We start from the raw sequence: 12,232 nt of genomic DNA on the forward strand, positions 1-12,232 counted from the left end.
GTATTTGTATTAATAGAGTGAATTTAAAGAGACATTGCATAGTATGATATTGTCTTTTGCCCTTCTTTCTTGTAATTTCACTCTGAAAATTGTGGGCTTTCCAATTCCACTGAGTTCTATAGTTCTAAGTAATGGGTGTCACCATGTTGGGATCTAGGTTTCCCATTATTGCTCTCATTTGTTGAGGACAATTAAGGACAGGTATAAAACTGGAAGTAAAGTTTTCCAAACACTGAACTGTAAAAACAATGGATAAGGGGGAACCCTGGTAGATAGTTACCTTTTCATTATTATATTCCAAACAGTCATTGTTTGCAAAGTGTTTGGACAATATTCTTTTATATTTGTACATTTTTGTCCTCAGAAAAAGTGGAAAAATACGTTCTAATGCAGTAAGAAATTAAAGTACTTAAAAGAAACAATCGGCTAGATTACGAGTCTTGCGTTAGCCTTAAAAAGCAGCGTTAAGGGGTCCTAACACTGCTTTTTAACGCCCGCTGGTATTACAAGTCAGGCAGGTACAGGTGTACCGCTCACTTTTTTCTGCGATTTTAGCATACTGCAAATCCCCTTACGTCAATTGCATATCCTATCTTTTTAATGGGATTTGCCTAACGCCGGTATAACGATCGCCTGAAAAAGTGAGCGGTAGACCCTCTCCTGTCCAAACTCCTACCACATATAAAAGTCAGTAGTTAAGAGTTTTATGGGCTAACGCCATAACATAAAGCTCTTAAAGGGACAGTTTACTCGAAAAATTTTCTCCCCTTTAATTTGTTCCCAATGGTCCACTTTACCTGCTGGAGTTTATTAAATTGTTTACAAGTAGCTCCTTTACCCTTATATTGACATTTGAAATAGTTGATTTAGCATGTGGTATCCCCACCTATTCTGAAAGTTTGTGGCCGCAGGTCCAAGCTATAGATAAGCATTGTAAACACAGCCAGCAGAAGAAATTATACTCCCAGTGGGATATAGCAGAGATAAGGTAATAAAATGTTGATTGTCCATTGTTCTTTCCAATTACTGGTGATTGTTTTATAGACAGATATAAGATAAAGAAGCAGGTATATTTACACAATGTGATACAGTAATGAGATCTGATTATACCTACAAGCTCAACCCATTTTATTAGTTTGTGGCTTCAAAACACAAAATCAGATTTTTAATATACACAAATAAACCATAGAAGGATAATTTTCATACATTTTTTACTCTGCAGTTGGTAAATAAAGCAATTGTAAACACATTAAGGGAAAAACTATTTTATAGTATACTGTCCCTATAACTAAAGTGCTACCAAGTACACTAACACCCATAAACTACCTATTAACCCCTAAACCGAGCCCCCCACATCGCAAACACTATGATAAAATTATTTAACCCCTAATCTGCCGACCGGACATCGCAGCCACTTTAATAAATGTATTAACCCCTAAACCGCCGCACTCCCGCCTCGCAAACACTAGTTAAATTTTATTAACCCCTAATCTGCCGTCCCTAACATTGCTGACACCTACCTACATTTATTAACCCCTAATCTGCCGCCCCCAACGTCGCCGCTAATATTTTAAATTTATTAACCCCTAAACCTAAGTCTAACGCTAACCCTAACACCCCCTAACTTATAACATATGTCACTGACTACTGTGGTCACTTTATAAAGTACTGGCGGGTAGGGGTCAGGCCAGCCATCTCACTGGCAGATTACAGACTGTTTCACTAACTTACTATATACAGTACTGGGGGGTTAAATAGTGTCACTATATATATACAGTAATAGGGGTCAGACCATCTCACAGACTGTGGGCACAGGGTACCTCCTTTTGCAGACATGTAATCTGATTCACATTTTTTTCTGTGTTAAATGTAAAAAAAAATGTATTAAATTCACTTTTTTTTGGAGGGGGAGGGTGGTTTGGGGCCCCTTCTTAGATTCTTGCACCTGGGCCCTGTGGTTTCTAGTTACGCCTCTGATTACAATTACACCTAAACTACCTACAATTAATTACAATTAAATTAAATAAACTAAATTATGAAAAAAAACTACAGAAAATAAAAAAAGAATTGCAAGAATTTTAAACTAATTACACCTAATCTAATCCCCCTAATAAAATAAAAAGCCCCCCAAAATAATAAAATTCCCTACCCTATACTAAATTACAAATAGCCCTTAAAAGGGCCTTTGCGGGGCATTGCCCCAAAGTAATCAGCTCTTTCACCTGTAAAAAAAAATACAATACCCCCCAGCATTAAAACCCACACACCCAACCCTACTCTAAAACTCACCCAATCCCCCCTTAAAAAAACCTAACACTACCCCCTTGAAGATCACCCTACCTTGAGACGTCTTCACCCAGCCGGGCATAAGTGGACCTCCAGAGGGGCAGATGTATTCATCCGATTCGGGCAGAAGAGGTCCTCCAAGCGGCTGAAGTCTTCATCCAGACGGCATCTTCTATCTTCATCCTTCTGGAGCGGGTCCATCTTCAAGACATCCGACGCGGAGCATCCTCTTCATCCGACGGCCGACAACTGAATGACTGGTCCTTTAAATGACGTCATCCAAGATGGCGTCCCTTGAATTCCGATTGGCTGATAGAATCCTATCAGCCAATTGGAATGAAGGTAATTCTTATTTTTTTTCCGTAATTTAGTTTATTTTATTTAATTGTAATTAATTGTAGGTAGTTTAGGTAATTAGTTTAATTATAGTGTAGTGTTAGGTGTAATTGTAATTTAGGTTAGGATTTATTTTACAGGTAAATTTGTACTTATTTTAACTAGGAAGTTATTAAATAGTTAATAACTATTTAATAACTATTGTACCTAGTTAAAATAAATACAAAGTTGCCTGTAAAATAAATATAAATCCTAAGCTAGCTACAATGTAACTATTAGTAGTAGCTATCTTAGGGTTTATTTTATCGGTAAGTATTTAGTTTTAAATAGGATTCATTTATTTAATTATGTTCAATTTATTTTGTTTAATTTAAATTATATTTAAGTTAGGGGGGTTAGACTTAGGGTTAGACTTAGGTTTAGGGGTTAATAAATTTAAGATAGTAGCGACAACATCGGGGTCGGAAGAGTAGGGGTTAATACATTTAATATAGTTGCGGCGACATTAGGGGGGCAGATTAGGGGTTAATAAATAAAATGTAGGTGTCGGTGATGTTGGGGGCAGTAGATTAGGGGTTGATAAGTTTAATGTAGGTGGCGGCGGTGTCCGGAGCGGCAGATTACGGGTTAATAATATAATGTAGGTGTCAGCGATAGCGGGGCGGCAGATTAGGGGTTATTAAGTGTAAGATTAGGGGTGTTTAGACTCGGGGTTCATGTTAGGGTGTTAGGTGCAGACATAACTTTTATTTCCCTTTAGGAAACAATGGGGCTGCTGCTGCGTTAGGAGCTGAACGCTTCTTTTTTTGCAGGTGTTAGACTTTTTTCAGCCAGCTCAGCCCATTGTTTCCTATGGGGAAATCGTTCATGAGCACATTTTGCCAGCTTACCGCTACCGTAAGCAACGCTGGTATTGAGGTGAGATGTGGAGCTAAATTTTGCTCACTTTTCTGAGGCTAACGCCAGCCTGAAGAAAACCTGTAATACCAGCATTGGCTTAAGTGAGCGGTAAGAAAAAAAGGCTCGTTAGCACCGCACAGCCTTACTGACAAAAACTCGTAATCTAGCCGTAAGCCTTTACATTTAATTTAAAAGGAAATGAAACCCAAATAGTTTCTTTCATAATTCAGATAGAGCTTGCAATTTTAAGCAACTTTCTAATTTACTCCTATTATCAATTTTTCTTCGTTCTCTTGGTATCTTTATTCAAAAAAGCAGTAATGTAAGCTTAGGAGCTGGCCCATTTTTGGTTCATCACCTAGGTTGCACTTGCTGATTGGTGGCTACATTTAGCCACCAATCACCAAGCGCTATTCAGGTGCTGAACCAAAAATGAGCTGGCTTTTAAGCTTACATTGCTACTTTTTCAAGTAAAGATATCAATAGAATGAAGAAAATTTAATAATAGGAGTAAATTAGAAAGTTGCTTAAAATTGCCTGCTCTATCTGAATCATGAAAGAACAAAAATTAGGTTTCATATCCCTTTAATAGTTAAACAACTAACATAAATGAAAAAAAATCACATACTACTCTCAGGCTTATCTTTACTTAAAATACATCATTATATCCAGCATTTATTTAGTATTCAATATTCCTTTAAAACTTTACAAGTAACTGCTCCACCCACCTCCGGCCTCATTAAGAGGTTTTTGGCAGCTAAAGCAATTCACTTTTTATAGAAGTAAATTTTTGACAAAAGGAAATGCTTGTATTGAACTCTGATATGTGAACTGCCGCTACAGCAAAGCATGTATTTTATCATGCTCAAATATTCTCAATGCTTAAAACAGGCTGTTCTAAATGTGCAATAGAAAATCTGGGCATTTTACATCCCTTTAATATCACATTAGAAATTAAATATCTTTCATGCTATCCTTCTGAAAGAATTCCTTTTTTTAGCAATATATATTTAAACAACATTTATCTTCAAAGGACATTCCAGTGAAAATTCATATACACATCAGCGAATTTCAATTTTGATTAGAAGCATTTTTGCAATACACAAGTATTAGCAAAAATGATGATAGTTAAATCTATCAATGTTTTAGTAATAAACTTTTATTGTACACAGGGCATAGGCATTAAGAAGCATATGTCTATATGTCCTATTCACCCATTGGATCTGTGCCCATTTACAGAGCCAATATATTGGTTTTATGGGATATAATTAACCTACAACACAATCTGCATCACCACCGACCCTCTAAGCAGCTGCAAACAGTAAATGCTGGCACACAGCACCTATGGTCACATTTTGTGCAGGTGGTATGCACAGTAAATGTTACTGCTCAAACAGTAAATGAAGCATTATTGGTTATGCAAGTATATTGTACACATTCTTCTAACTATAGTGGAAATAAACATGTATCAGTTTTGTCTGTGCTGGGAAAGTTGACATTGTGGTGCAATTTAGGAGAGGTCTTTGTGCTTTAACGGCAGCTTGTGTTTTTTTAGGTGAATCTGGAAGGAATGGGGTTTATACACTGGGAGTGTGATTGGGGTCACATTAGGGGGCTCAGCCTATAGTTAGGCGGAACTGAGGGTGGTGTGGTTAGTATTTGCTTGCAGGTTCAGGGCCGCCTCTATGATCTGCCCCAGTAGTATCACGGGACACGGGTGGCATTTAATGGGTCATCATGTGGTGGTTCAGGGCCACCTCTATGATCTGACCCAGTAGGATCACAGGACATGGGTGGCATTTAATGGGTCATCCTGTGGTAGTTCAGGGCCACCTCTATGATCTGACCCAGTAGGATCATGGGACACGGGTGGCATTTAATGGGTCATCATTTAGTGGTTCAGGGCTGCCTCTATGATCTGACCCAGTAGGATCATGGGACACGGGTGGCATTTAATGGGGGGAAGTTAGGGAGAACATATTCTGTTAAAAGAATATGTATAAGTATCTATTAAGCTAAGTATTAATATTCTCTCATAGGAAACTTCAATCTTTGGAACTTTAATCTTTGAGACTACTAATCATGCATGATTATAGATTGTATTGGAGGGAAAGTTTTGGAGGCTTCATTTCATTCTTGGACTAGGCATCACAAAGTCTTGAGCCAGCAATGGGTGCAGTAAGGATTAAATTACAGAGCAAGGAACAGTAAAGGTATGATAATTTGTAGTGCCATCAAAAATAAAGAGCATTCATTTGTTTTGGGGCAGTGTCATTCATGTTAATTATGTGTAGAGGTCCCAGAGACAGTCACTTTACTTGAGGGGGGGGGGGGGGTCTGGAAGGTGTTGCTCTAATGTGGTGGGGGACATTGTAGTAAGGGTTAATTTAGCAGGCGGGGTAGCAGAAAGAATAATTTTATTTAGGCCAGTGTGATTAGCCTTAATGTGTCAGTAGGGAGTTTAGGAAGTTCAGAGGATACACTCATTATACAGATAACTCACGCCCCTATATAAATAGAAAGCCGTGCCTATTACATGCAAACTACGTTATTTTTATGGCTGTTGTCAGATGAACCTTACAGGAGATCATTATGTCCACCCAGAAGGAGCTATTAAACTGCAGAGGCATAATTAGTGCACCATCGCAAAACTAACAACTCCTTCATGTAATTCAGCTGCACAAATGAACAAGGTTTAATACAAAAATCCCTGTTTACAACTGATATTGCAATTTGGGCCTAACATCTTAAAAAATACTAAAACTGATTTACAGAATGCTTTCAAAGTACAGAAAATAGTTTGAGCTTAGCTATCTGTCAACCAGTCAAGCAGAGTGAAATGACAGGAATCTATTAAAAACCCATTTCACCCTAATTCATTATACAGGTACAAACTTATAATAGCATATGTCTGTTGACTTAAACTATGGCTACACCAATATTTATTCAGGTATATTAACATAACCACATAGAAAAAAAAAACCTGTGCAGAAATATGATACAGAATCAGCACTCAGCTGAGATTAGTTAAAGTGACAAGAAGCCCAACTTCTTTCTTTCATGGTTCATAGGGCATACAATTTGAAATAACTTTCAAGCGTATTTCTATTTATGTTGTTTTGTTGATATCATTTGTTTGAAAGCAAAAATAGGTAGACTTAGAAGCTCTATCAGCTTGTTATTAGCTCACTCAATATGTTCAGCTAGCTCCCAGTAGTGTTTTGGGGCTCATTAAACAAGGGATATCAAGAGAATGAAGCAGATTTGATAAAAGAAGTAAACTGGAAAGTTGTTTAAAATTGTATATTATATCTGAATGTCCCGTTAACTCCAAAGGGATCATATACTCTTTTGGCTCTTGTTCTTGCGTCAGTGGAATTGTCAGTTACATAAAATTTATATTTTTTTGTGCTAACCTTTACATGTTTGTGTTTAGAACCATATTGATTGATAATATGAGGCTAGATAAAGTGTCATGGGAGTCAAACATACATTTTCATGATTCACAGTGTGCAATTAAGAAAAAAAACACCTTTCCAACTTAGTTTTATCAAATGTACCCCTTTCTTTTGGTATTCTTTGTTGAAAGAAAAAGTTAGGATGGGACCCCCAGTGAAAGTGGCTGGGGAAGCAGGAAGAGCAAACACTTCCCCCTCCCCTGCATATTAAAAGACAGATTACACAAACATGAGAAAGCAGTAATCTGTATACTTTAGACTACATCTGATACTCTGGGGCTTGGTTAGGGGTCTGAAAACCAGCACAATGTTATATACATTGTTACAAAAACACTCCCAGGTGGGCTATATAAAAGGATCATCTACAAAAGATGTATGCAAATAAAAATATAGTGTACAATGTTCCTTTATTTTAATCCCATCAAAAAGGTGAGACAATTAACACAATCAATCATATCCCTGTATTGTTTTTCTAGCCAGAAATGTATCTAAAACATTTTAAAATGTATCTAAGGTATTGGCATTCACTACCTCCTTGGGAAATGAGTGAAAAGAATGTTTAAATTGCTGGAGATTAAATCTCCTTTTCTTCAGTCTTAAATTGGGACCTCTTGTCACAAACAATTTCTATGGAATAAACAGAGCTTCCACTAACTCTATATACGGGCCTTGAATATATTTATATAAAGTAATCATATCACCTCTCAAGTGCCTTCTTTCTTAAAAAAAAAGACCCAGTTGGGCTAACCTCTCCTTATAGTTTAAATTCACCATTCACCTTTTTAGTTTTGTGGCCCTTCTCTGAACTTTTTAAATCTCTGCAATGTCATTTTTGCACTTCATACATGCTAGTATTTTATTAGCTCTAGAATTGTACACCCCATGTTAGCTTGTTATCTATAAGTACATTTAAATTAATTTCATCCTCTGTTTTGCTAAGTCTAGTCCCATTTAAATAATAGGTTGCCTGCTTATTTTTACTTCCAAAGTGTAGAACCTTGCATTTTCCAGTATTAAATCTAATTTTCCATTTACCAGCCCATTCTTCCATTTTTTGTAAATCCCCTTGCAAAGCAATTTCATACTGCCCTGACCTAATGACCTTACACACGTTTGTATCATCTGCAAAATTAGAGATGTTGCTATTTAATCCTTGCTCAAAGTCATTAATAAAATATTAAAAAGAACAGGGCCCATTACTGATCCCTGGGAACTCCACTAATTACATTTGTCCAATCTGAGTATGATTTATTTACTACTACTCATTGCTCCTAGTCTTTTATCCAGTTATACCAGCCCTGCTTCCCTTTTTAATAAGTGGCACCACGTAAGCTTTACGCCAGTCCTGTGGTATTATGCCTGAGGATAATGAGTCTTGAAAAATTAGGAGTAGAAGTTTGGCCATAACAGTGCTAAATTCCCCTAAAACCCTTGGGTGTTTTCCAAGTCTCCCTGGAGTTTTATTCTGATATCCTCTAGAGATAACCCAGTTATTGCTATGGGCTTGTATGTTCTAGTTTGTTGCAATGTATCTCACTTTGGTTCCTCTCTTGTGTATCCTGAAGAAAATAACTTAGAATTATTTTGTAATCAATCTTTCATTTTACATTTTGGCTAATTTGGTTGTTGTTTTTTGCATGCTTTATTACATTCCTTATATATTTGAAATGCTGCGTCTGTACTATTTTCTTGAATAATTTAAACGCCCTACTTTTTTTTTTTTTCCTAATTTCTCTTAACACATTTTTATTTAGCCACATTGGCTTGGATTTATTTATTTTATTATCATGTGTTATTTGTTGATGTATTTATTTGTTTAACAAAGTTTAAAATTATATCCATTTATTTAAGAATACTTTGTCACAATTTATGCTATTTAATTATTCCCTTAAATCATTAATTTTTGCTTTCTTTAAATTAAAAGTCTTGGTTGAACCCTTGTAACACTGCTTATGGAAGGTGTTATGATCATACCCAAATGCTCTTTGACTACTATTTTAGGTATTATTTCTGTAAATCCAATATAGCTTTATTTCTAGTTGCCTCCTATATAGTTATATATAAGAACATTTAAAAATATATATATCCCTTAGCTGTATTTCCAGTTTCAAGGGACCAGTTTATTTTGTTGCAGTTAAACATCACCCATAGTTACAGCACATTTATTATTAGCAGCCTTTCCTGTTTGCATTAGCAGTTGAGTTTCCTCCATGTCAGTAATGTGGGGGGCTTGTAGCATGTTCCTAGTAGTATTTTTTTTAAGATGTTTCCCCCACTCTTTATTTCAACCCACAGTGTTCTACATTATAACCTTTTTCATCATAAAGATATTTCCTTATTGTAGGTTTCAGGTCAGGCTTAATATACTGTACATGCAGATTTCTCCAACCCTTTAATTACTCTGGTCCCTACTAAATAAAGTATAACCTTTTAAGTTAACTGCACAGTCATGTGAATCGCTCCACCATGTTTTAGTTATACTGATAATATCATAATCCTGTTCTGCAGCTAAAAGCTACAGCTCTCTCATTTCACGTCTTGCTTCTTGCATTTGCTGTCATGCATTTAATAATGTGCTTTCTGCTGCTACTTGAAGCGCTTTACTCCAAACATTGTAATGTGACATTTCTTATGTGTACCCTTCCATCACCCATTCCTTGAGATATTGTCTATTGTTAATAGAATTTTTGAAAAATCTGACTTTGTCATTTCATATTGTTTTGCTACTTTTTTTACTTTTAAAATCCACACTATTGCTCTGTTTTTTTCTGTTATTTGGTAACATATATATCAATATATGTATTTCTTGGCAATTTCATTTTTTTTTCAAGTACATACATTATGGGCTGGATTACAAGTTGAGCAATATTTAGTGCTTTTGCTTGCAAACACTGCTGGAAGTAAACTTTTAACACAAGCGGGTTCAGGACTTCGGATATTATGACAGTATTAACTTCTCCATATAAATTTTAATAGAGCACACTATAAAAAAACCTAATACTTATTGCTTGAGGGCTGACCCAACACCGCGTTAGAAATGAATATTTTACATTCCAATGTTCTTCACATAGAGACCATGTTCTTTATACTATACTGTATATATATAAAATTATTAAAAAAAACAATTATATGTACCTATATATCTATATGAATATATACATATAACTATATATTTTAAAAAAAATCAAAACTACATTCAGGTTTAGTGCACATAAATAATTATTTTAATCTTGTCAGGTGTTGCAGATATGCATGTATTTGTTTACATAAAATATTGAAAAATATTAACAAAAATAAATAAATATTATAGATGTTCTTAAAAATTATAATAAATCACTATAATATTTAAATATTTATTTATAATAATTATTAATAATTAAAATACTATTTTTTGAATATTTTATATGAAATATATACTTTATGCACCTTAGTATAACCTCTGTCATGTTTTGCACTAAACTAAACTCAAATGTAGTTATGAATACTTTAAATTACAATGTTCTTTACATAGAAGAAAATGTTCTTTTGCATTTTTATATATATATATATATATATATATATATATATATATATATATATATATATATATATGCTAACATTTTTGTAAAATATATATATATATATACCTATATAGCTATATGAATATATACATTTATTGATATATACAGATATATAACATATTTACAGTAAAACACAATATAAAATATATATAAGAATATTTTTTATCAGATAGTGTATATATAGATATATGAGTGTAACACTTTATTTTAATGTATTTATGCCTTGTTTGGTGCACTTTTTTATTTTACTTTTTCTCTTTACGCCAGGTCTCTACTCACGCTAACCCGAACGAACATGTTTACTTTCAACTTGTAATACGTGTTATACAAGTTAGTGCGGGTGCAATATTGGTTATCGTGACCCGCGCTAACAATAGTGCATCACTTGTAATGTAGCTCTATATTGGCAAATGTATGTGGACACCTGACCATCACACCTATATGAGCTTGTAATCTAATTCCAGAGCATTTGTGATGCCAGGCACTGATGTTCAATGAGAAGGTCTGGCTCTCAATCGCCATTCCAATTCTTCCCAAATTGTTCTATGGGTGCAGGTTTGGGCTCTGTGTATGCCACTCCTCCTTACCACACTTGTCAAATCATGTCTTTATGGACCATGCTTTGTGCACAGAGGCACATTCGGGCTGGAGGGGGTAAGGGCCTTCCTGAAACTGTTGCCACAAAGTTGTAAGTTGTTTAATATGTCTTTGTAACCCATAGCATTTGATTGACCCTTCCCTGGAACTAAGGGGCCTAGCTCAAACCCTGCAAAACTGCCCCAGACCATTATCCCTCCTCCACCTAACTGTACAGTAGACAATATACAATCTGGTAAATAGTATAGGGTGTACTTAAAGGGACAGTAAACCTTAAAAAAAATGTTATATAATTCTGCACATAGTGCAGAATTATATAACATTACATTAGCCAAACGTTTTAAATCATAATATTGCCTTTTTATTTTTAAAAAATATCGCCGTTTTACAGACCCGCTCTCTGGGCTCTGCTGAGCGGGTCTGTTGTTTTTACTGAGCGCATCAGGCCAGCTGTATAGTCACAGCCCGGCCCGACCGTGCCATTAGACACAATGCAGCTCGCTCCCACTGTCAGACAGAGCAGGAGAGAGCTGCATTGTGTCTAATGGCGCGGTCGGGCCGGGCTGTGACTATACAGCTGGCCCGATGCGCTCAGTAAAAACAACAGACCCGCTCAGCAGAGCCCAGAGAGCGGGTCTGTAAAACGGCGATATTTTTTAAAAATAAAAAGGCAATATTATGATTTAAAACGTTTGGCTAATGTAATGTTATATAATTCTGCACTATGTGCAGAATTATATAACATTTTTTTTAAGGTTTACTGACCCTTTAAGGAAAAAAAACACCTCCAATGTTCTCTAAATATTTTAATCAAACTTGACACAAAAAAATATTTAAGCATCAAAACCATCTTCTGATAAAAAATAAGTGACTAATACAAAAGCACAGTTTAATCTAAAAAGCATTTTATGTTTAAACAAATTTCTGTTTACTATATATTCAATGCCTTAAAAATGGCTAAGCATATAGGGGCCTATCTATCAAGCTCCGAATGGAACTTGATGGCCCGTGTTTCTGGCGAGTCTTCAGACTCGCCAGAAACAGCAGTTATGACAGCAGTTATGAAGCAGCGGTCACAGAGACCGCTGCTCCATA

General features: G+C 35.5%; 1 protein-coding gene across 1 annotated transcript in view; it reads right to left on the reverse strand.

The window, feature by feature from the left end:
* Positions 1–12,232, reverse strand: part of KCND2 (potassium voltage-gated channel subfamily D member 2) — an 814,746-nt gene that overhangs the window by 15,962 nt on the left and 786,552 nt on the right. The window lies entirely within an intron of this gene.

The sequence above is a fragment of the Bombina bombina genome, chromosome 6 (assembly GCF_027579735.1).
Source record: "Bombina bombina isolate aBomBom1 chromosome 6, aBomBom1.pri, whole genome shotgun sequence".
Classification (NCBI taxonomy): Eukaryota; Metazoa; Chordata; class Amphibia; order Anura; family Bombinatoridae; genus Bombina; species Bombina bombina.